A 26,343-nucleotide genomic window follows, 5' to 3' on the forward strand; every position below is an offset into this window, starting at 1 on the left:
GGGTGCACCAGAGGAAAATCTATATAAAAAATCAACTTATTGTTCGCATAAACTACTTTTTGTTTGTTCTTATAAAAGTTTAAGGAGTCATCCAATTAGAATAATATTTGATCCTTATTGTGGAATCTGTATAAATATGTTATAATTTCCCTGAAATTGTCTGGAGAAATTAAGCTGGGTTGTACGGCATTTAATAAAGAAAAACCTATTGAGTTTTCGATATCTGTTAAAAATCTTAAAATTATGTCTAAATTAAATTTTAGCTGATCTATAATATCTCTTATTTCTAAATATTATCAACGTTACTTCTAGATTCGTTTAATATTGTTTGTGTTTCTCTTATTTTATTGAAATTTGATATTTGGTTTTTATTCAATGTTGAGTATCATTTAGAACATTCATAGATTTTTGGTTTAATGAAATGTGATTATTGAGCTTTCTTATAATTTTATTTTGGCTATTTTCTAATTGAGAAATATTGTTGTTGATTTCTATTGCGTTTTGTTCGTCTAGGTTTCCTGATATGATTTTTACGAGAGATTCTAGAGGATTGATTAATGCTCCTTTGGATAATTTGCTAGGAAAAATTTAGAACATTTTTTTATTCATGTTATCAAATTCAAGATGTAAGTGTTTGTACATTGTAAAAGTGCAAGTCTATTGGGAGCTGTGGAGTTTTCAATTACAATTCTTAATTGTCGAAAAGAGGAAGTTAGTGAGTCTATTTGGTTTTGGATAGGTTTTATTGGAATTTAGTGGAGAAAGGCGTGTGTAGCAGTTTTAACTTTAGCATTTCCTAATTTGTAAGGCAGAATACCGGGGTTGTCTTTAAGATTGTGCACTTGAATTTTCTGAATCATTGTCAATGGGAGGATCGTCATCCTGTAAAATAACGTTAGTCAGATTCCATGGAGGTCTAAAAAAAAGTTTGTGGTAGCTATTTTGAGGAGTTGTAACTTTCTGATTCCAGAACATGCTCCGGTTTGTAAGAAGGTTTACTTGTTTATATGTTTTCGAGTAAGCTTTTATGTAAATTGTCTTATAGTATTTTCATTGTTTCCTTATGCTCATTGAGTTGATGATTTATAAGTTGTTCGTCGGAGTTTATAATAAAAGGATCTTTAAGTTCTAGATGTCCAAAATTGAGATCTGTTGGTTTTTGTTTTGTCACGGAGTGTATAAAATTGTTATATCCTATAATTGAATGACTCAGTTTTTTGAAGGGGATATGTTTTGGTCTAGTATTTGAAAGAGTTCTCATATGTTCTAGGAGTGTTAAATGAAACCTTTCGACAATTGAATTACTATTTGGATTGATTGAGAGAGTGTAGCGCCAATTGATATTATATAATTTGGCAAATTCTTTGATCATTTTCTGGCAGAACTCGGTTCCCTTTTATCCGAGATTATATTTTCGGGTGTTTTAAAACGGGAAACGACTTTTAATAAAGATTGGTACACGTGAATAGCTGAAAGTGATGGAATGATGTAAGCGAATTTGGAAAAACTGTGGCAAATTGTTAATGCCATAGTATTATCAAATTTAAAAGCATCTATATGCACAGTTTCGAATGGTTTAATGGGTGTTGGAGTTAACTGCAATTTTATTAAAGGGGGACGTCTTTCATATTTCGCTTGTTGACATATGCTACAATTATTTATAAAATTTTTTACATCTTCATTTATTTTGGGCCAAAATTTTTTTTTTCAATTCCTGAATTACATTTATACCTCTGTGGTTTGTTATACCTTCATGACAGTTTTTTATTAGGTTAAGCTGCATATTTTCATTAAGGACATCAAATAGAAGGATGTTTGATTTGAGTAACTTGAAGGCAGAATTTTTAAATATTTCTGGTATGAATCTACACATATTTTTATAAAGAGCTTCATTGTCGACATTTTAAGAGTAAAATACGTATTGTTTCTTTGGAAATCCATATTGTTTGAGGAATGTTATCATTTGAGATTGAAAGGATTCGTTGGTAACATATAGTTGCCATCTAGTTTGGACAGTCTAATCGAAAAGCTTTTTTATTTCTTGACGAGGATTTTTATCTACTTTTATAATAATAATTTGGTTGACAAAATTATTAGGAGGTCTGTCGGTAATATGTATTCCTACGATTGAGTCTTCTTTATTTGTGTCTACTGTTTCGTTGTCAGGTTATATGTCAGGGCAATTATGGAAGAATTCTCTGGATTGAGGGTGTGGTTAAGGATTTTGTTGAATTCTTTCATCTATTCGAGAAATGGTGTTGAATCTACAGGGTAAATTTCTACTCTACTTAAAGCGTCCGCGTTACTATTTGGTTTACATCGTTTGTATACAATGTCGTAATCAAATTCCTTCAATTTTAATCTACAACGTAGGTACTAATCGCGAGTTTGGCTCATTTAGAGACATTAACCACTGTAGGGGTTTATGATCTGTAACAATATTGAATTTTCTACCAAAAATGTAGGGTCTAAAATATTTTGTAACATATACTATTGCCAAACGTACTTTTCCTATTGTAGAATAGGATGTTTCTGCATAATTAAGTGTGCGTGAGGCATATGAAATTGGTTTATCTTGACCAATAGGGCCTTGAGATATAATTGCACAGATAACAAAATTACTAGCGTCTGTAGTTATGATAAAGTGAAATCGAGGTAGGCTAAAATTGGTTGGTTAGTTAGTAAAGCTTTACAATCTTCGAAAGTTTTAATGTAAAGTGGATCATTCATATTTATTTTAGCGCCCTTTTTCAAACACAGCGTGAAAGGCTTAATTATTCTCGCGGAGTTATTAATAAATTTGCAATAATATCCTAGCAATCCTAGAAATGATTTTATTTCGCGAACCGTTTTCGGAATCTGGTAATTTTGGATAGCTTGAATCTTTTGCGGGTTTGGTTTTATCCCGTCTGGCGTGACCAAGGAATGCAACTCCTTTTTTTAAAAACTCTAATTTATTTAGCTGATTCTTTAAGTTACTCTCTCTTAATTTTTCAAAGATTTTCTTTAAAATGACGATGTGCTCCTGAAGGGATGCAGAGAAAAGAATTATATCGTCCATGTAGACCAGGTTTTGTACCTATTGGTTGAAAATGTGCCTAAATTTCTCTCAACGTTTTCCAAAGATTAACATGACGAAATGAATATTGATGGTTTCTATTTGCATAAAATTCTGTATCTAATCATAAGTGAAGAGCGTTGCTCTAGGTTTAAGGAATATTTTCCCATGGATAACTGGAACAAACAACGCATAGAAGGTGGCTTAATTGGGAATTACTACTAACTATGGTATGTGTGTCCAAGTAGGTAGTGTTCTACAATTGCTACATAGTTATTTGTATGCCAAAGACTGAAAGTGCTACTTTGTTGGACGAGCCTGGAAACATCTAAACAGCAAAAGATGAGTCCAACAAAGTAGTATTTCACCCACGGCGTACACAACATTTTTTAGACGACGCATAAGATCAAAACATTTTTAATTACAATAAGAAGTAACTCTTCATCACTGATGTTTTCTTTTTCATCATCATTTTGTTTATCCATTACCCTTTGGAAGGTTGAACGTCCGTTCTTTATTCCAAATGGCATACGAATGTATTCATAATGAACGTTCTCAACACTGAAAGCTGTTTTCTTCATAACATCCGGATGCATATCTATCTGATGAAATCTACTAGCTAAATCGAGAGTTGAGAAGAATTAACATCGGCCAAGTTTGTCGAGAATGTCAGTTATGTTGGGAATAGGGTAACGATCTTCTATGGTTTTTTCATTAAGTTTACGATAGTCCACTACAATGCGCTATTTCTTTTTACCAAAAGCGTTAGGTTTTTTGTTAACTATCCAAATTGGGATACTCCAAGGAGAGTTGCTTGAACAGATGATGCCTTTTTCTAACATAGCATATTTGTTTTTCAACCTGGGATTTATGGATGAAAGGATATCTGTAAGATACAATTGGATAATTTGGTTGACGGTATGCCAACAATAACATTATGAATAGCTACAGGAATTTTTGCAGATTCGATAGAATTAGGTTCTATTCTAGTGAAAAATAGTTATTTTCTTATACTTTCGTAATGTGAAAGGAGAAGGTGAGCTTTAGTTGTTTTGACGATTAAGTTTTTGAGATCTAGTTCGACACCTAGTTGTTTTAGTGTGTCGTAACAGATAAGGACATCGAAAAAACTTTGTGATTAATGAAAAACCTGATGTGGTGATTGTATATTGATTGGGCCACGTGGAAAATGGTTAGGATTTTGGTAATTTTGCGGTGGTATGTTCAACTGGGGATTCGAAGAGTTAATGTTTTTGTCTATGTACAGGTCTAGTCTTAGAATTATCGAGGTTTTTTCTTAATAGATATCTTACATTATTTTCTTAAATTATTTGTTGTCTGGCTACGGCTATTGTATTAGGTTTCATAGCACGAATAGTTGAACCTAATGGTTCTTTTAACCCGTACAAAAATATATTCAGAGCGTATCGTAAAAAATCTTTTTTATTCTACTCTCTCCATTTTCGTGAAGATCGACATAGTTAGACAATTGGCTTAAATTTGACATAACCCTGATGTAAAAATGTCAGGATTTTCGGAATTACCTTGTCTTAATGGATCTAAATCAAAAAGTTGGCCATTTTCATCACATTGATCGCCAAAATGTGCAACTAATGATTCTTTAACAGATTTAACTTTTATCAATACAAACACTATTTACTTTTTTTGCATCACCTACTAATTTTGAATAAATTCCACAAATAAGACTTATATTTTGAACACAAGTAGAATTAACAGAATTACTAATATCTATGAAAGAATATAGTTCCAAAGGATTCCCATTGAATCTTGGAACAATATCCAAAAGTTTAGTATCAAAGTTCGGAATTGACATTTTTATATCATTTGTATTCGATATGAAGGAATTATTAATTGAATCTTCAATTGACAAATTACCGAATTCCTTTTATAGATCAAAAGATACATTGTTTTCTATATTACTTATATTAAAACTATTCACACTAAGGCGATTTTCTTCTATATATAATGCAATAGATGAGGAGAATGACATAAATTACAAGGAATGAGCAACTTACAGAATTGTGGTTATCTCCATTTCTTCTTAATCACTATTTTCTTCTTTCTTGTTACGTAGATTCTTCTTATCACCGAAGTAATGGTTGATACCAAAGAGATATTAACTATATAATCCCCTTCAGTATCCTACTGACTGCGCCACTTTATATTTTTGAAATCACAAAATATATTTTTAAAAATTTTAGTTAATTTATTTTACATATGGTTGGAAAATGACAGCACAAAACGGTATTTTAGTATAAGGCTAAAAGACATACGCCACTATGAATAATCTTTTATTTAGCAACTACTTTAGGTCGTAAAGCTACAGTAGTTGGTGCCTTATTGACTTCTGTCGATATAAATTGAGATACTTTCAGGATAAAAAGTTATAATAAAATATGACTACACTACACAAAATGTTAAACACAAAACTTGTCCTGCGCCCAAATACAGTAAATAACACTTGAAACGTAAATTGAATAAAAGAACTATGTTAATTCATCAAGGGAAATTAATTTGACTTTTCATTTTTAAATGCACTGACAACTCACTGCCATTTTTTTTTGAGATCAGGTAGCCGTAAATTTATTAATCATTTTTGAAAGATCATCGATTCTAAAATCGAATGATCATTCATTGGTTTGAGAATATAATTCTCGAACATATTGGGCCCCTTGAAACTTGAAAAGTTTCAAAATGCTCGATAAATGGGAAATAGTATTAAAATGTTTGTCAGCATGTCAATATCGCACGGTAAAAATTAAAAATCGAGAAAGGAAATTCAATGCATTTTATGATATCAAGAAAAATTAACGATTCCTATTGGAAACTACATTCTAGTAACCAATGTAACTACTAAAAAAATGTAAACAACAAGGTGGTTCATATAACTTACAAGCCTATGTTGAATATCAGTCACTTTTCACCGAGAAGTGACTCATCAGACTCAGGAAAAGGGACTATTTTAGAGATGGCTCTGGAGTATATACCAGTTGCTGTTTTAACTTTTACTACCCTCACATTCCCATCAGGCCCCGGCATCGTTTCGATGATTCTTCCTGTAGACCACTGTAGAGGGGGTAGCATATCCTCTTTAAGAAGAACTAAAGAATCAACTTTCAGATTAGGGAAAGACTTTGGTCGATTTTCTAATTGATTCAAGTATTCAGTCGACCAGCGGCGCCAGAATTGTTGTTGTAACTTTGTACATTGTTGCCATAGTGACAGCCGATTTTCAGGGATGGTGGTATTATCTTTTTCAGGAAAGGAAGTTAGGCTAGCGCCGATAAGAAAATGACCTGGGGTCAAACATTCCAAGTCAGAAGGGTCATTAGATAATGGTGATATATGTCTGCTATTTAAAATTGCCTCTATTTGGGCTAGAATTGTAGAGAACTCTTCATATGCTAATTTGGAGTCTCCAAGAATTTTTGACATGAGCTTTTTCGAGCTTTTTATTCCGCTTTCCCATATTCCTCCAAAATGTGGCGCTCTAGGAGGTATGAATTTCCATTCAATTTTGGAATGCGATAAAAAATTTTGAATAGAATCAATATTATTTTGAATCTCTAAAAGTGTTATCAGCGCCCTGAAAATTAGTGGCGTTGTCGGAATAAATTTTGGCAGGTTTGCCACGACGGGAAATGAACCGTTTTAGGGTCAAGATAAAGGCTTCAGTTGATAAAGAAGTAACAGCTTCAATGTGAATAGCTTTAGTGACAAAACATACGAAAAGCGCAATATAGCATTTCACCAAGGGAGCTTTTCGTAATTTGGAAGATTTTATGAGAAATGGCTCACCAAAGTCCAGTCCTGTTTTTTGAAACGGTCGAGCAGGGATGACTCTATCTCGTGGAAGGTCTGCCATAATTTGTGTATATGGCTTAGTTGAAGAACGAAAACACTTATGACAGCTTTGAATAAGCTTTTTGGTAATTTTTAAACCATTTAATGGCCAGAAATTTAGTCGAAAATTGTACAACACTGTTTGAGCTCCAGCGTGTCCAAGCCTTTCATGTTCAGCTTTAATCATTAAGTTGACAGTTATATTTTTTGACAGCAGAAGTAATGGATATTTTTGGTTAAAGGAAAGGTTGATAAAGGAGAAGGAGAAGGAAAGTTGATAAAGAAGTAACAGCTTCAATGTGAATAGCTTTAGTGACAAAACATACGAAAAGCGCAATATAGCATTTCACCAAGGGAGCTTTTCGTAATTTGGAAGATTTTATGAGAAATGGCTCACCAAAGTCCAGTCCTGTTTTTTGAAACGGTCGAGCAGGGATGACTCTATCTCGTGGAAGGTCTGCCATAATTTGTGTATATGGCTTAGTTGAAGAACGAAAACACTTATGACAGCTTTGAATAAGCTTTTTGGTAATTTTTAAACCATTTAATGGCCAGAAATTTAGTCGAAAATTGTACAACACTGTTTGAGCTCCAGCGTGTCCAAGCCTTTCATGTTCAGCTTTAATCATTAAGTTGACAGTTATATTTTTTGACAGCAGAAGTAATGGATATTTTTGGTTAAAGGAAAGGTCAGCGTTAGCAAGACGTCCACCGACTCGAAGCATTCCTTTATCGTCTAAAAAAGGTTTCAGCTTATTTATTTGCTTATCAGATAAAATTTTATTCTGTTTAATCTCATTAATTTCCTTTTGAAATTTAGTTTGTTGTAGGGTCTTGATTATAAAGATTTCAGATTTGCTCAATTCGGATACTGTCAAAGGACCAGAAAATTTGTTCGAATTCTTACAATTTCTGATGAACCTATGTACGTACGCCATTGTTCTTTGCAACTTCTTATAACAGGAAAATTTAGAAAATAAAGTTAAAAGAAAATTTTCTTCTGTTGGGGTAGTCATGACGACAGTTTTTGTTTCGGGAATCTCAGAAAGATGAAGGTTTGGGTATGCAAAATTATCAAATTTTGATAAATCGAGAGTGGGATTTGATAGAAATTTTGGTCCATGCCACCAAAGTTTATTAGAAATTAAATTATTTGCGCTAGTGCCACGTGACACCAAATCAGCGGGATTATCGATAGTATTTACATACCTCCATGAATGATCTTTAGTTATGGCTTGAATTTTAGCAACTCTGTTGCCTACAAATACTGTCCAGCGGCTGGGTTCACCATTGCGCCAGCATAAAGCGATCTGGCTGTCGGACCAGAGATTTACAGAAATAATATTAATCTTTGTTTGAAAGTTTTTATAAATTTTGTCTACTAAATTAGACAGTAGGAGCATGGCTGATAATTCTAGCCGAGGAAGTATAATTGTTGTAGAAACGGGGGATACACGCGATTTTGCCGAAGTTAAATTACAGGAAACAGAATTGTCAGAATAAATGGTTCGTAAATACACGCATGCGCCAAAAGCTTTCAGACTCGCGTCTGAGAAACCATGCATTTCGATGAGATTGATAGATTTGTCCAAAAAAATGAATCTTGGAATAGTTAATTGAGATAGCTTAGGAAGATTGTTTACGAATGTATGCCATTTTTCCAGTATGACTGGATCTGATATCTCTGTGTCCCAGTCAAGTTTAGCTTGCCATAATTGTTTGACCAAAAGTTTTCCAGACAATATTATGGGATTATAAAGTCCAAGAGGATCGAAACATCGCGATATGGTTGAGAGAATTTTTCTCTTGGTTGCGGGGAATATTGAAAAGGTAGTGGGGACAGAAATGTTCAAATTATCAGAAGCTGGGATCCAATTTAGGCCTAGAACTTTATTTTGAGAATTTTCTAAATCAAGACTAATGCATTTTTCAGGATTTTGTAAGAAGGAAGAATTGTTTGAATCAGAAATTTCAGCGAGAACGTTTGAGTTATTTGAGGCCCACTTATGTAAATTGAACCCGTGATTTCCTAATACAATTTTTAATTCTTGAATTAATTTTATCAATTCATGTTCAGAATTTGTACCTGAAATTATATCATCCATGTAAGTTTCGGATATGAGGGCGTTTGCCGCTAAAGAGAAATTGGAACTATTATTATTTGCAATCTCTTGCAATACTCTTGTCGCTACAAACGGAGAGAAATTGCAACCATAAGTTAGAGTTGATAACTCAATGCACTGCAGGGGTTGTTGAGGATTTTCTCGCCATAATATATTTTGTAAAAAACGATGTTGTTTATAGAAATTTGATGAAACATTTTTTGTACGTCAGAAGTTATCGCAAACTTATTTAGCCTGAAACGGCAAAGAATATCGAATAGATCTGGTTGCACCTGGTACCCGCTCCAAGTTATATCATTTAAAGAAACACCTGTTGAGGTAGGGCAACTAAAATCAAAGACAACACGAAGTTTTGTAGATATACTTTGTTCACGAATTACGCATAAGTGTGGGATAAAATATTTTAATTCGTTTTTTGAATTAGTGAGGTTAAGAGTGACATATTTTGCATGTCCCAAGTTTACATATTCAGAAATAAATTTACTATATTCAGAAAATAATTCTGGATTTTTATGGATTCTATTTTCGAGCGAGAGAAATCGCCTTTTAGCGATCAGAAATGATTCACCGAGTTTATGGTTTTCTTTTTCAGATTTCAACGGGAAATTGACTTGGAACCTGCCGTTTTCCAGAATTGTGTGGAATTTTGAAAAATAGTTTCCGCTAGTTCGTCGTCAGACGAGAGAATACTCTTAGAAGGAATTTCCTCCTGTTCCCAAAATTTAGAAAGAGATGAACTTAGGTCTTTGTTCGATATAGAAATATGATTACAGCTTGTAAACACGGAATCATTATTTTGAATATTCACGGAATTAAAAGAAGCACTGTTTGGAATAGTTTCAGCAATTATCCAGCTTAAGCTAGTATTTTGTAAACTAGGTAATTTTTTACCGAGATCTATGATACCTGGTGTAAGAAGTTTGTAATATAAATCGGCCCCAACTAGAATGTGAATCTCCGATGGTATGTTAAATTCTGGATTGGCTAGAATAATATCAGTAGGCAGACGTAACTGGCTTACGTTAATTTTTACTTGTGGTAATTTGCAAGTAATTTTTGGCAATACTGCACAAGGTATTTCAAAGTGTTTGATTGGATTGGAATGTGGAAAGAATTTTAAATGAACCATTTTATTTGTGGTTGATACTGTTTGTGATATGCCGGAAATTTGCAGTGTTTTTTCAAACGTTTTCAATTGTAGTTTATTTACTAGTTCTTGTGAAACAAATGAGTTTTGGGAACCGTTGTCTAGCAGAATAGTAGTTTTAAATGGGTTATTGTGAGAGTCATACATAATTATTTTAGCCGTAGCTAGAAGCACGTGGCATTCAGTGGATAGAGCAGATAAGGATTGTGTTTGTATAGCAGATACATTAGAATTATTATCTTGTGAGTTTTCGTTGGTTTCAGCATTATCATAATTCTTCTGTGGTCTAGAAGGATTTTGTCGATTATCAGTAGCCTGGTGAGAATGTGAATTTTCGTCAATTTGACGATTAAAGTTATTATTTCGATTATTTATCAATTTGGTGTGAGGATGTTGACCATTTGTCGTATGTACATTGGAGTGAATAGATTGTGAGTTGTTATAACGGTTTTGGGAAATAGAACCATTATTATTATTATGTGCATTATCATTTGCACGGAAAGAGTCAGAATGGAGATAAGTATGATGTCTTTTTTGACATATTGAACAAGATTTTAGAGATTTACAATCCCTTGTGATGTGGCGACCTCCTAGACAGTTTTTACAGAGATTATTCGAATGTATGAATTTATATTTATCACTGATAGACAAATTTTTAAATGATTCACACGTATAGATACGATGTGAAGCATTTTTACAATAATAACAGTCTGATTGACTGTTTGTAGGAATCATATAATTCACGTGAGCAGTTGTTTTCGAATATTTGGGACTAAACTTTTGTTTAGTATCATTTGAATTAGAAGTAGAAGCTTGAATATTTTGAGTGCGCTCTAGAATACCACTACGTTGTTTCAAAAAATCGAAAAAATTCTCAAGGGACGGGATTTCACCTTGTTTTTTACTTTGTTCAAATAATTTACGAGTTGGTAGATCTAGTTTTTGATCTATCCAGAAAATAAGAATATAATCTAATAACTGTTTTGGATTTAAATTTAGTTTTGACATTGATTGTATAATTTTATACATTTTAACCGTTATTTCACGTAAAAGCGTAGGGCAAGTTTTGCTCACAGGTTTTTGTTGGTATATTTGATCAATTAAGTTATACAGTAGAACACTTTGATCATCATACCTTTGTTTTAAAGTATCTATAGCTATTTGAAAATTGTCATCACAAAGTTCTAGATCGTCTATCAATTGCAAGGGCTCGTTAGAAAGGGAAGCTTTTAAATATAGCAATTTTTTGATATTTGTTAAGCTATTGTTAGAAATAATCAGATTTTCAAAGAGTTGAATGAATGAAGGCCACTCTGACGTCTGACCCTTAAATTTAGGCAAGAAAATATCAGGTAACTTGACGTCGATATTACAATTATTATTAGTTTGACTCTGAGAGTTTGAATTATCATTCGATGTCAATTCATCAATCATTCTAGATAGTTCAGAATTAGTTGTGAAGTATTTTTTCTCAACTAAGTCTATGTCTTCGTTATCTGATAATTCATCCTGAGAGTTTTCAATAAGCATTTCAATTTGACCTTGAATATTTTCTTATTGTAAGAAATACTTTTCAAGCTTGTCGCGTCTGTTTATACATTCATTCATAAATGCAGTTTCATTTGTAACAGTAGATTGGGAAGTTATCCCGTTATTCATTCTGGTAATAGAAGATTTCACAGATCTTCTCTGTGTTTTTAAATTTTCCAGAGACATTTTTTGGAAATTTCACTTGCAATTGTACGAAATAGAATAGATTGGAATTTTACAATTGAAACTTGAAATTATACTAAATTGAGTTCGAATATTTGGAAATATTAAATGAACTAGCAATATATTGATTTTTTTAACACACAATGCACTTGGGAAGATTAAAGGTTTGATCCTACCTTGAATACTGGAAGTTACTGCTGTCTAGGGACACAGGAACTTGAATATCTTGAAGGAAGTTGAATTTTCTGTGACAATTGCATATAATCTCGAAGAATAGTGTGAAGAAAGGCTCTGTAAATACCTTTTTTGCTATCCGGCTCGAAGGACCACAAAGATGGTTGGAAAATGACCGTGTTCTTCAACCACTTTACCCACACGCCTATTTATATCTAAGCGTAAGGAGCGCTGCACGTACTTGTTAACTATACAGCACTTAGACTGTAGCAGTTGCTGATTTTTGGTAGCACAAAACGGTATTTTAGTATAAGGCTAAAAGACATACGCCACTATGAATAATCTTTTATTTAGCAACTACTTTAGGTCGTAAAGCTACAGTAGTTGGTGCCTTATTGACTTCTGTCGATATAAATTGAGACACTTTCAGGATAAAAAGTTATAATAAAATATGACTACACTACACAAAATGTTAAACACAAAACTTGTCCTGCGCCCAAATACAGTAAATAACACTTGAAACGTAAATTGAATAAAAGAACTATGTTAATTCATCAAGAGAAATTAATTTGACTTTTCATTTTTAAATGCACTGACAACTCACTCCCATTTTTTTTTTGAGATCAGGTAGTCGTAAATTTATTAATCATTTTTGAAAGATCATCGATTCTAAAATCGAATGATCATTCATTAGTTTGAGAATATAATTCTCGAACAACATAGATTTTTATGTTACTACAATGACTTTACATTCTCTTTAATTTTATTATAATTAACAATAAAGAAATATTGTATTGCAGATACAGCAGGCTAACGACCTCGTACAAATGAAACAATGATATTGCGGATTATAGGTAAATTTCATTCCATAACTGGTAACTGGGATACAGGGTGTAGTCGAAAAAAAATCAATAATGTATTCAAATTTCATATTTATTATAATTTTGTGCAATATAATTCTTAAATGATTCAATAGCGCATCTTCGTTTTACGAGGTGACGTGCGTGTTTTGTTGATAATGGAGGGAGATATATCAATGGCTAGATAGGGGTATTGGCATTCCTGACAGCGACTATCTGGTCGGTCATTAGATTTAGTAGAACATATAAGATAACTCAGTTCAGTTATATCTGTATTATAGTATAGAAGTAGACTTGAGGAATTTATTGTCAAAATCAGCAAATTAAATAGAGACATTATTTTTCATGTAGACAAACGTAAGGTTATGAAACAACTCCAAAACCTATGTTATGTTCATTCGTCGAACAACGATACAACGCAGGTTAACTGGAAAATAATTTTGGCATATGAAGAATTTGAGCAACAGCATTCCACATTACCTCAAACAATATTAACATGCCCACTGAAGAAAATTAAGCCAACAACTCTTCAACATGATCAATACAACTAGCAGCAGCAGCAGCAGCAGCAACACGTTTACTAACATGAAATATGAAATAAACAATATGTTTGCAATGACTTGCGTCATATTGATATCTATATTTATTTATCTGTTAAAAATTGTATTGAAAATTGTGAAACGTAAAGTAATAAGTGATAAGTATATAAGGTGTTCGAATGAAATTTCATTTTTTCTTTTTATTTAAAATTACATAATATTAACAAATGCAAGATAATATTTGTGAACCATTGCCGGAGACGTTCTACGTTTCTTTGGGTGTAGGAGAATGAGCCAGTAGTATGAGAAGGATTTCGATCCCGTACAAAGTTTCCAGTTGCGTATTATGTACCGTCAAACTTGCAGACATTGATATTAGTAGGAAAAACGCCAATAACATGGCATTTTGTAGTGAAAAAGTCAGTTATCTGCTAGTTACATATGAAGTAACAGCTGATAACATATAATAAATGTGATGACTTCGCGGAAACGTGGAAGATAATAAAAATTGCATTTCTTTTAATAATTCATTCTTTGTTCTAACGTTGCTTAATAAACATATATTGTAATTGTAATTTTTGTTTTTAAAAATCCAAATTCGAAGTTTTAATATATAATTGGCGCAGTCAGTAGGATACGCACGGGTTTCGGAAGTGAACAGTTTCGCATTGTGCCGGAAGTGAAATTCGGGACCTTGGAGTTTCTACACCTTAAGTGCGTATTACGAACTTAAAAACTTTCGAAGTTGTGGCAACAGGAGCAGGGAATCAAGAAAAGGAGCAGGAAACCAGAGTGCTCGAATCGACGAACAATCTGTAAGTGCCTTTTCCTTTTTACCTTTCCAAACCCCTCTGTATAAGGATTTTGGTAAATATAGATAAATTTTGTTCATTGAGATTAAATTGCTTATTATAATAATTAATTTTAAATTATTTTCATGAGCGATATTGATGAAATAATTAACGGAATTTCAAATATAGGATTAGATAACAAAAATAATATTAACACTAAACGGAATATTAATAAACAATTCACCAATTCTTTCAAATCAACAAATTCAACTTTAAATATGCCTGAGATGAACTGGGATCTTTTAAAGTCTAGAATTGATAATATTAAACCGTATGACGGTAACAGTAACACGTTAAATAAATTTCTAATTAGGTGTGAAGACCTTATTAATGATTATCGGCAATTTAATGATGCACAATTATCTAAACACATATTCCAATCAGTTCAAGAAAAACTTATAGATAAAGCAGAAATATTAGTAGGTAATCGTGCTGAGTTAACAGATTGGCCGAGATTGAAAGAAGCCCTGATTCAGTGTTTCGCTGATCGTAGAAATATTGACTGTTTAGTACAAGAGCTCACTAGAATTAAACCATTTAGGAACGAACCATTGATGAACTTTGGAAGTCGAATTCAATTATTAAGAAGTAGTATAGCGCAGAAAATTAGTAATAATCCTAACATAACTAACGCGGAGAAAGTGTGCCAAATAAACCATTATGATAAAACTGCACTTAGTACTTTTATAGCAGGTTGTAGTGGTACCTTAAGAAATAACTTGCATCTTAAAAATCCAGCCTCACTGGAAGATGCAATGGCCTATCTGAACGAATTTGAAAACTTTGAAAAATTATATGGCAAACTAAATGACAATAACCGAGCAACGACGTCCAGATTTAATAGTAATTATCGACCACCTTATTCACAACCAAGATACTATCCTGAAACCCAAACACAACCCTCTTTCCAACAACCCTATCATTCCGTCGACAATAATAAACCAGTTAATCAATTCCCCAGTCAACCTATTAACATCCAACCTAGACAAATGCCCCCCAGACAATACCCGACGAACAAACAAGTATTCGGACCTCCAGAAAACGTTTTCAGACCAAACCAAAAACCCATGCACCAACTTCCTAAACCAACACCTATGTCAACGACTTCAAGAAATTCTTCCACATTATCACAAAGACAAAGATGGCCAAATAATAACAATTACAATCGAAATCAACAATTTCGAAATTCTGGACAGAATTCAAATTTTACTTCCGAAGAGCTATTCACAAACGATTACGACCAATCAGACGAACAACATTACTATCAGAACCAAAATACGGACGATAATGACCAAAATCAAATGTATTATAACTATGACAAGACAGAAAATGAAAATTTTATCCAAACGAGCCAACAACAAGGAATACCTTAGTAGAAATTAACATTTCAACAGAAAACGCATTACCTTACATAGAAATTAATAATCCCAAATTAAAATTACTTATAGATACCGGTAGTTCACGTTCAATTATTAAACCTGATATTATAGAAAAAACTTATCCAAATTCCGTTAATCGAATTAATGCACAAATTAAGACAGCTTTGGGTAGTCGAGAGCATTTCCTGAATTTCAGAATCCAAACTATTTCATCTCCTTTTCATTATTTGATTTCCAAGAATATTTCGATGGTATTATAGGTCTAAATGATTTAAGAAATATGAACTTTAATATTGATCTTATAAATAACAAATTAATAGGACCAAATACTGAGATACCTCTCAGATATAAACGGAAAGAAAACTCAAATATATTATTCTCAGTAGAACCACAACAAAGAATTCTAAAGAAGTTACCTGTTTCTATTTTTAATGGAGAAATATTGATAAATGAAGGTAAAATAGGACCATTATATATACCGCAAATTTTGACTGAAGACGGATTTGCTCTTGTAGAAATCCAAAACAAAACAGATTAAACAATTTCAGTTAATCTTAAAGAACCTTTAGAGGTAGATTCATTTGAAAAAACTAGTTATGATACCTTTAATGTAAATTCGTTTCTAAATTTAAATAACGAAGACAATAATAAATCAAAAAAAAATATCGATATATCACAATTAATTAGGACAAACCATATGAACGCGGAAGAAAAAGCTGAAATCTTAAAGCTTATTCGAAAATTTTCAGACATCTTCTTTAAACCGGGTGATAAATTATCCTTCACGGCAAGAACAAAACACGAAATTAAAACGACCTACGAAATTCCTATACATTGTAAATCGTACAGATATCCCTATATTCATAAACAAGAAATAAATAACCAGATAGATGAAATGCTGGATAAAGGCATAATACGGCCCCCAACTTCACCATGGTCATCCCCTATTTGGATAGTCAATAAAAAAGAAGACCAATCGGGGAAACAAAAATATCGTCTAGTCATCGATTATCGGAAACTCAACGAAAAAACGATCCCAGATCGATATCCGATACCAAATATTAATTCGATTCTCGACAAACTGGGAAGATCAAACTATTTTTCAACTATTGACCTTTGGGCTGGTTTTCATCAAATCCAAATGGACAAAAATTCCATACCAAAAACAGCTTTTACTGTAGATAACGGCCATTATGAGTTTCTTAGAATGCCGTTTGGGTTAAGAAACTCACCATCCACTTTTCAACGTGTTATGGATGAAATTTTAAAGGATCTCCAAAATAAAGTGTGTATGGTCTATATGGACGACCTAATAATATTCAGTACCGGACTTCAAGAACACCTTCAAAATTTAAAACTTGTTTTTTCGAAACTACGCGAAGCGAAACTTAAAATTCAATTAGACAAATCAGAATTCCTACGAAAAGAGGTAGAATTTCTAGGTCATATAGTAACAACAGACGGGATAAAACCGAACCCAAAAAAAATCTCAGCTATTAAGAACTTTCCCTTACCAAAAACACAAAAAGAAATAAAATCTTTTCTAGGATTTTTAGGATACTACCGTAAATTTATAAAAAATTTTGCTAAAATCACAAAACCCATGACTAAATGCCTGAAGAAAAACGAAAAAGTAATACATACAAAAGAATTTATAGATTGTTTTGAAACATGTAAAATATCTTAACGTCTGAACCAGTTTTAATTTATCCGGATTTCGATAAAGAATTTGAAGTAACTACAGGTAGTTCCAACTACGCAATAGGCGCAGTTCTTTCACAAAATAACCACCCTATATGCTATGCATCAAGGACTCTCAATCCAGCCGAAATAAACTATTCAACGATTCAGAAAGAACTCCTAGCAATATTATGGAGCTGCAAATACTTTCGCCCATACCTTTTCGGCCGAAAATTCATAATATATTCAGACCACAAGCCACTGCAATGGCTCTTCTCCATGAAAGACCCAAATTCTATGCTAGTCAGATGGAGATCAAAATTAGAAGAGTACGACTACGTCATCAAATATAAAAAAGGATCGTCGAACTCAGCCGCAGATGCCCTAAGTAGAAATCCATGCATAGAATTGAATGCTATGGATAATGAATCAATAATAAATAACGTAGGAGATGCAAAAATGTCCGATGACATTGTAGAATACGTGAATAATTGCGAAATTTGTCAAAAAAACAAATACGATCGAAACCCACCAGTAGTAAAATTCAACCTAACACCAACTACTTCACGTCCTTTTCAACATATTCATATTGACTGTTTCCAAATTTCAGGAAACACTTACTTAACCGTAATAGATACATTTTATCGATACGGCCAAGCCTATCCTTTATCAGCTGTAAACGGAATATCTATAGTAGAATGCCTATTTAATTTTATAACACACCATGGATTGCCCATAAAAATAACAGCAGATTCGGGTACGGAATTTAAAAATAAAGATCTTGAAAACTTTTGCGACCTTTGCGAATTGAACTTCACTTCACAACCGCTAGAAACAGAAATTCCCCGTGGAGAGATTTCATTCCACACTTATTGAACTTGTACGATTTTTAAGAGAACAAAATCGAAGTCTCACATCAGATCAATTGATAAAACGGGCCATACTTGGGTATAACAACTCAATTCATAGTGTCACCAAATATACACCGTTCGAGGTAATAAAGGGACACATAAATGAAACAAACCCTTTTGACCTTAATGATCACATAATAATATCAGACTATGTACAAGCTCATAAACAAGCAACCACAAGACTTTACGAAAATATAACAGAGACTAATAAAACCATAAAAGAAAAGATTATTAATGATAGGAACGAAAAGCGCACCGAAACCCCTCACTACAAAAACGAAAAAGTAGCCTATATTCGTACAAAAACAAGAAACAAAAAACTTCCAAAATTCGAAAAATTGAAAATATTAGCTCAGACAAAAAATAAATTGATAACAGATAAAAACATTTATCACAAAGCAAGTGCAAGAAAACCCAAAACTAATAAAAAACAAATTTTTCAGGAAGATGGGGCAGATGAAAATAATATTCCTAGCACTTCTGGCAATACAAAAACTGCACAAGAGTAACGCTACGGAAGACATAGACCTAACTACTATCGATAATCCTTTATTACCGATACAATTAGGAGACTCCCGTCTCATATATAGTAAACATACCTTCATACATTATTTAAATTTAGAACCTATTATTAAGCAATTGTTCAACATTGAAAAACATTTTTTCATTATAAAAAATAATTTAGAAGTGAGAAATGCAACTAATGAAATCTCATATCATGCCTCATCTCAAGACATGTTGTTGAGAACAGAATTTCTCATCAAAATTACACGTACGAAACTTGATAATTTACAACCTCATATACGTAATAAAAGAAGTTTCTTTGACGGGGTCGGTCAACTACAAAAATGGTTGTTTGGTACACTTGATACCGATGATGGTAATAAATATGATAACGCAATAAAAATTCTAGAAACAAACCAACAAAACATGATTACGGAAATAAACTTACAAAGTTCACTTTCCAAGAATCTTATAAGAAATTACAATGTAACAATTCACATCTTATCAAAAAATCAAGAAAAATTTGCAAATCAGCGTGCAAAAATCAATCACTGAATCACACGAGTATTTAACCTTTCAAGCAATCATTTCACAAATCTAGACTGTCAAAATATTATCACATTCTTAGATAATTTGGAAGACTCCATAGCTTTCGCAAAACTAAACACACTTCATCCTTCTATTATTCCTAGTCAAGAGTTACAAAAAACGCTAGAATATTTAAGGAAAATTTACCCTGACAACCAAATTACGAAATTTAAAAACATTCTAACATACTACCAATTTTTAGGCACTCAAGTTTCGGTTGCTAAAAATAAATTAATTTTTGCTATACATATACCAATTATCAAAGCCGAAGTCCTTAAATTATATCACCTCTTCCCCATCATTCAAAACAACCAAATATTCTCCCTAAAATACTCCTATCTGGTACGAAACAACTCGAATAATCAATTTATAGAAGAAATCTGTCCACTACTAGAAAATGTATATTTCTGCATTGAAGACCACTCTCCTAACGACAATTGCACCCTGCAGCTCCTCGAAAACCATTCGACTAAAGGTTGCCAAAAAATAAGTTCAAAATTAGAAGAATCACTTACTGAACAAATCACACAAGACGAGATAATTATTATTCCAGCAAAAACGGAAAAAGTTTTTCCAAATGCAACACAGACAAATATCTAGAAGTAAAAAAACCTACACTAATAAAAATACCAAGGTCATATCAAATAGAAATCAACGCGAAAAAATTCTTCAACGACGTCAAAATACAACGAGGAAAACCACTACTTCTTCCCAAACCAATTACGGAAGAATACGATACGATTGCAGAATACGAAACACCCAAAATGGAAAAAATCAATTTAGAAGACATTCAAGAAATAAGCAGAATGACGAATCAACTTATACCACTAAAAATCCCAATATCCAACCACTATCCCAAAATTTCTGGTAGCTTATCTTTACTAGCCATAATTTTATTTATACTGGGATGGATTTTTAAGAAGAAAATCAAGAAAACTCTGCAAAAATGTTGCAACAACCAGAAAAAGAAAGAAAATTCGATAGAAGAGTACCCAGAAGAGTCCAAAATCGAACACCACTCCGTATTGTTCTCATCTTAGAAGGGAGGAGTTACATATGAAGTACCAGCTGATAACATATAATAAATGTGATGACTTCGCGGAAACGTGGAAGATAATAAAAACTGCATTTCTTTTAAAAATTCATTCTTTGTTCTAACGTTGCTTAATAAACATATATTGTAATTGTAATTTTTGTTTTTAAAAATCCAAATTCGAAGTTTTAATATATAATTTGCTGACGTAAGCAACGAAGGTAAATATAGTCAGCCGCATTCATGAGCTTAGTTTATTTCATTTAGTCTAGAATACTCAACTTCCCCTGAAAAGTATCTGACGCCATGTAAATTCTTTTCCAAGTATGCCACTGTCTTCTTCTCTTTATAACTTAATGGAGCAAAAGGCTGCGGAGAGCTAAACATAATGTGGCATGATTTAAGCCCAATTTCGATGGTTATTTCATTAGGAACAAATTGATCGTCTACGAAAAATCCTTGAATGTCTACGAATGCTACTTTCATGATGACGTCTGATTATACACTGACGCGAGACATGTAAAATGTGTGTGTATGTTTAATTTAAACTTCTAATAATTTCTGTGAGAGTGTGATGTTTCATTGTACAATCATGAATGATGATGCAATAACCTCTGGTGTCGAGTTTGACGTCAACTGTTGATGCCTTCGTGTATTCTTCTTGTTTCGAACAATCGATAACAAAGAGAGCATGTTCCTTGAATGCTGTATAATGTAACAGAGGGCGTTATTGCGATGAATTCACATAACTAGGCTACAATTCGGTGTAGTGGAAATATTCTTCATTGTAGGCAGTTTTATTAAAATCCACTGCATTCGCTAATATTCATCATTAAGCGTAAGCCTCATACTTTGAATATCAATATTATCAAATAGAATTGAATCAGCTTTATTATTGTCACGTTTGTTGGTTTGGAAGAAAACAATGATATAGCTTGGTCTTTCAACTGAAGTACCAGTTTTCACAGCCCAAACTTTTCGTCGAGCGCCTTTAGTAATAGCAGGTAATTCATGTAATTCCCATTTTATGAAAGGAATTACTAACGGTTGATCCTTTTGAATTGATTTCATAAATTCCAATTTAATGTCATCGTTGAGATAGATATACTCAATTTTCAACTCCATGCTAGTAATTTCAATGGAAGCAGTGGTGGTGGTAACGGAATTGTTTGCTTCTGTGATAATGATACATTCATTATCATTTCGAGCTCTAACTAGTCTTATCGTTTGCCGTCCACATGAGATTGAAGGATAATCGTTGAAAATGTTGAAAATATGCTTAAGGGGAATGTGAAAATGAATGATTTGTGAGCAGCATTGATTATGGCAATAACAAACCATGCCGCGTACACCATTAGCCATTTACATTAGATACATGCTATTTCCATTTGCAGTTTTTTCGAAAACAAATAATGTTAGGATTGCTGTATGCGGCGTATTCTTAGGTCAATGTGTCTCCAATCAATTCATAGAACAACATTAGCAAACATCCTTTTGTTTCATTGTTATAGCCATAAAACCCAAATGGCGGCGGTCGATACACAGCGACCATCGACGTTACATTTCTGAGTGATTCACTTGTTTCGTAGACCTGTGCGTGTAAGGCGTTTTGTGTTCAGAAAATCCATTGTAAAATTATTTTTTCCACAATGAGTGCAAAAAAAGTGTTTGATTTTTCGAAACCGGAAGATGTCGAAGAACTCCAACGACTAATGTTTGAGGAAAATTATGAATCTAGTGTCGATGTCGCCGACGATGCTTTTGATGAATCTGATGAATCAGATTCAGAGGATCGGGTCGAAACATGATCCATTGATTTAGACACCGAACATGAAATTATTGACAACGAAGAGGAAGATGAAGCTATGGAAGAGGTTGATAATTATTTTGTTGTAAGTACACTAATGTTCAAATAATTTTTTTTGCTAATTTGAAAAAAATTAGGTAATGGAACAAAATTATTATATTTATTATATGTGCTGGGTGTATTCAAAGGAGCTCATCAACGACTTGGCGAATTCTGGGTCACTGACGGTTTAGGAATAAACATTTTTCTGAAAAACGCTTTAGGTTTTTGATAAGGTGTCTAAGATTTGACAACAGAGAAACCAGAGCAACGCGGCGTCAAGTGAATAAATTGGCCCCCGTGAGAGAGCTTTCTACTGTTTTCATTGAAAACTGCCAAAAACATTATTATCTAGGCCAAAATGTGACGATCGATGAAATGTTGCCAGGTTTTCGAGGTAGATGTTCATTTAGGCAATATATTCCATCAAAACCAAACAAGTATGGCATAAAAATATTTTGTCTTAGTGATGCCAAATTATATTACACCGCCAATTTGGAGATATATTGTGGACTACAACCTGAAGGACCTTTCCAACAGTCCAATTCAGCGGATTCGGTAGTAATGCGGCTTTGTAAACCCATAATTGGATCCGGTCGAAATGTTACTGCGGATAATTGGTTTACTAGTTTGAAACTAGTAAAAGAATTGGAGAAAAATAAGATATCATATGTAGGTACAATACGAAAAAATAAAAGAATAAAATTCCCCCGGATTTTGTATCGCGAATGTTTTAGCAGTGTTTTTTGCTACACAAGAGATGAAACTCTCGTTTCATACGTTCCGAAACAAGGAAAGACTGTAGTATTACTTTTAAGCATGCACGTTTCATCTACAAAAGTTTCCAATGACACTTCAAAAAAACCGGAAATAATTTTATTTTACAATGATACAAAATCCGGTGTAGACGTTGTCGACAAACTATGTGCATCCTATAATGTTGGCAGATCAACCAGAAGATGGCCAATGGTGATTTTTTATCATCTTATGAACATAGCGGGTTTGAATTCCAGACCATTTTTTTGGCTAACCAAAATGAATTTACTTCAAGAGTAGAGTACTTGAAAAAATTAGCACTAAATTTGGTAGACGAGCAACTTCGGATCAGGGCCTAAATTGAAAATCTTCCCATGGGCTTGAAAACCTTGCTACAAAAATATAAGCTTCAAGAACCTGAAGCAGAAACGTCGAGGGCATCAAAACGACAACGTTGTTGGCCATGCTATCAGCAGCAGAACTGTAAAACATCATTCAGTTCATATCGTTGTCAAAAATACGAGATTGTACTGTTTTTGAAAAAACATTCAAAGATTCAAAGTTGTTTAGATACTTTGTTGTAAACCAGGTACTTAATTAATTTTTGGAATTTAAATATTATAAGCATTAAACATTTTTGTTCACGTATTTGCAATGTATTCTCATCTTCTACCATTATTTGCTTCTATTTACATCAATACAATTAAATAATTACACTTGTCAAAATTAATTTCCACTTTTTCAAAATTGTCTGCAAGTATTATAGGTAGCCAGGTAAGTAAATATTGCTAGTAGAATATTAAAGAAGCTTATTAAGGCGTAAACTAATAAATTCAAATAAAATAATACATTATTTACATGCATGTATCTGAGAGATACCGCGTCACATGAAACCGCGCGCCTAGTGAAAGGTTAACAATTCCGGGATCTCGAACAGTTTCCATTTCTCGTACACTTTATTTGTGGGTACAAGAATTAAAGAGACAACCACCAAAATTGTTGACTAGTTCTAAATCTCCAGTACCATGTACAATAAGAGATCCTTTAATGTATAGCAGAGCTTCGTTCATTGCAAAGAGCTCATAAGTCGACTTGGTTGATGCTAAACTCTACGATATCAGTACAGTTGAATGATTTAATGAGTGGAGCATAAGTTCGATATTCTGCCTTTCGGATGGACCCATCAAATTTAGGCTTCTGATAAAAATCAAACATTGGATGCATGTCGTTTCGACGTGGTTGTTTAATCTCCTTTTTCTTCTTCACAAACCCTCCTGTACTAATGTGTATTCGATTGCTTTTTATTATCTATTATTAGGTCCATCGGCTTCCAGCTCTAATTTCAAGGATTAAAGTGCTACGCTCTCCTCAAAAGTTGATTCGAATTTCGTTTTGATCTAAAGCCAGTGCTGTGATATAAGTTATTTCACGCTGAGGTATGATGAGTAGATACAAGTTATAAGGCGTATCCAGGATCAGCTTTCAATACAAACTCATATACGGTGTGTGAAGATCTGTTGCCAACAAAGGCTCCAGTGCTAATGTTACAATAGAAATGTATGCCGGATACTTTTATAATATTTACGGGTAGGTCTAAAGAGTGCAGTTGTCCCGATTTGATTATTTGTGGAGAAAACACCAAGATTCTATCTAAGCTGTCGTTGGGTTCTTTCAATGAAATATCATATTTGCTAAAAATCTGGCATTGTAGCGTGTTGTTGTTTTGTTCCAGTGAAAATATAGTTTCCGGTCTAGTCGAATTGGTTTTGAATTAATGCCTCGGTATATGCAATTTCATAGCAGCCCGTCGGAATAACAATAGTATTCCATGTGTTTCGATCAAATTAGTTGTTTTTATTTAGGGCTGGTTTTAGTGGGCACTTTAATTTTTTATAATAAAAATCGTGGACTGTATTTTTCTCATTTATTAACAACTACTTGCTACCACGTGCAGAGCTGATGGAAGACTGGCTTCCCTGCCGCTATATAACATATACTATATAACAATATTGCCACATATACAAAACTATTAATAATAAAGACATCGAACTTAACATTCCGCCGGTCTTGGAAAAACCAAGCTCTTGCAAAAAAACATAAAACATAAAAATAAATGAATAATCATAATATTGAATATATAAAATGAATATTTTTCAATTAATTTTATAACAAAACTGTCACTCATTCAAAGGTAAGACACATTTATGAACTGGACGTTTAATTTCACCACACTTTTTTAATTCTACTATACGAACTACTCCGTCTTGTCCGGGATACAACTTGATGATTTTTCCCAAGCGCCAATCAGCAACAAAAGTATGATTGTCGCCCTGAATCAGGACTAAGAAACCAACGGTTGAAAGTTCAAACCCTTTGATTTTACATTTAAGGCGGTGCTGTAATTGTGACAAATATTCTTTTTGCCAACGGATCCAGCAATTCTGGACTATAAACTGTAGATGCTGGAATCTCTTCTGTCTGCTCATCGGTACATCTTGAAGGGATAATTATGGCACTGCCTGAATATTTCTGCCTATCAAGAAATGACCCGAGGTAAGGGGTGTAAAATTTTTTGATTCAACAGTAAGAGGGGATAAAGATCGGCAGTTTAAGACACTCTCTATTTGAATAAGAACGGTAAGATAATCTTCGTAAGTTAAATGATTGGTGCCAATAACCTTTTTTAAGTGCGATTTTATGGCCTTCATCTCAGCCTCCCATATTCCGCCAAAGTTGGGAGCTCTGGCAGGAATAAAATGCCAAGCTATATGAAGCGAACTGATATTATTAGCTATATTCTCTTTATGTTGCTCGATGAATTTATATAAATTCGAAAGTTCTCTACTAGCACCGTTAAAATTTGTTCCATTATCGGAATATACGTTTACAGGTTGCCCTCTCCTGCTAATAAATCGTTTAAATACAGCCATGAAGGCTTCTGAAGTAAGGTCAGTGACGAGATCTAAATGTATGGCCTTTGTGTTCATATATATGAAAAGACACAAATAACCTTTAATTGGTTTCGGAAAACGAGTTTTTCTATATTTTATCAAAAATGGACCTCCAAAGTCAACACCCACATTTAAAAATGGAGAACATGTGTTGACGCGAACTTCCGGGAGATTTCCCATTAAATTAGTCGCAGCTCTGGGTCGAGCTTTGATACATATGAGGCATTTTCTTATTATTTTTTCACAAACATGCCTTGACGATATAGGCCAATACTTTTCTCGAATATTAAATAAAAGCAATTGAGTGCCGCAGTGAAATAGTTTCTGATGCACATGAGTTAGGATCAGATCAGTTAAAACATGAGA

At 33.2% G+C, this 26,343-nt stretch overlaps 1 protein-coding gene across 1 annotated transcript in view; it reads left to right on the forward strand.

The window, feature by feature from the left end:
- LOC130449896 (putative ammonium transporter 2) overlaps window positions 1-26,343 on the forward strand; it is a 146,672-nt gene that overhangs the window by 42,336 nt on the left and 77,993 nt on the right. The window lies entirely within an intron of this gene.

Source organism: Diorhabda sublineata, chromosome 10, assembly GCF_026230105.1.
Source record: "Diorhabda sublineata isolate icDioSubl1.1 chromosome 10, icDioSubl1.1, whole genome shotgun sequence".
Classification (NCBI taxonomy): Eukaryota; Metazoa; Arthropoda; class Insecta; order Coleoptera; family Chrysomelidae; genus Diorhabda; species Diorhabda sublineata.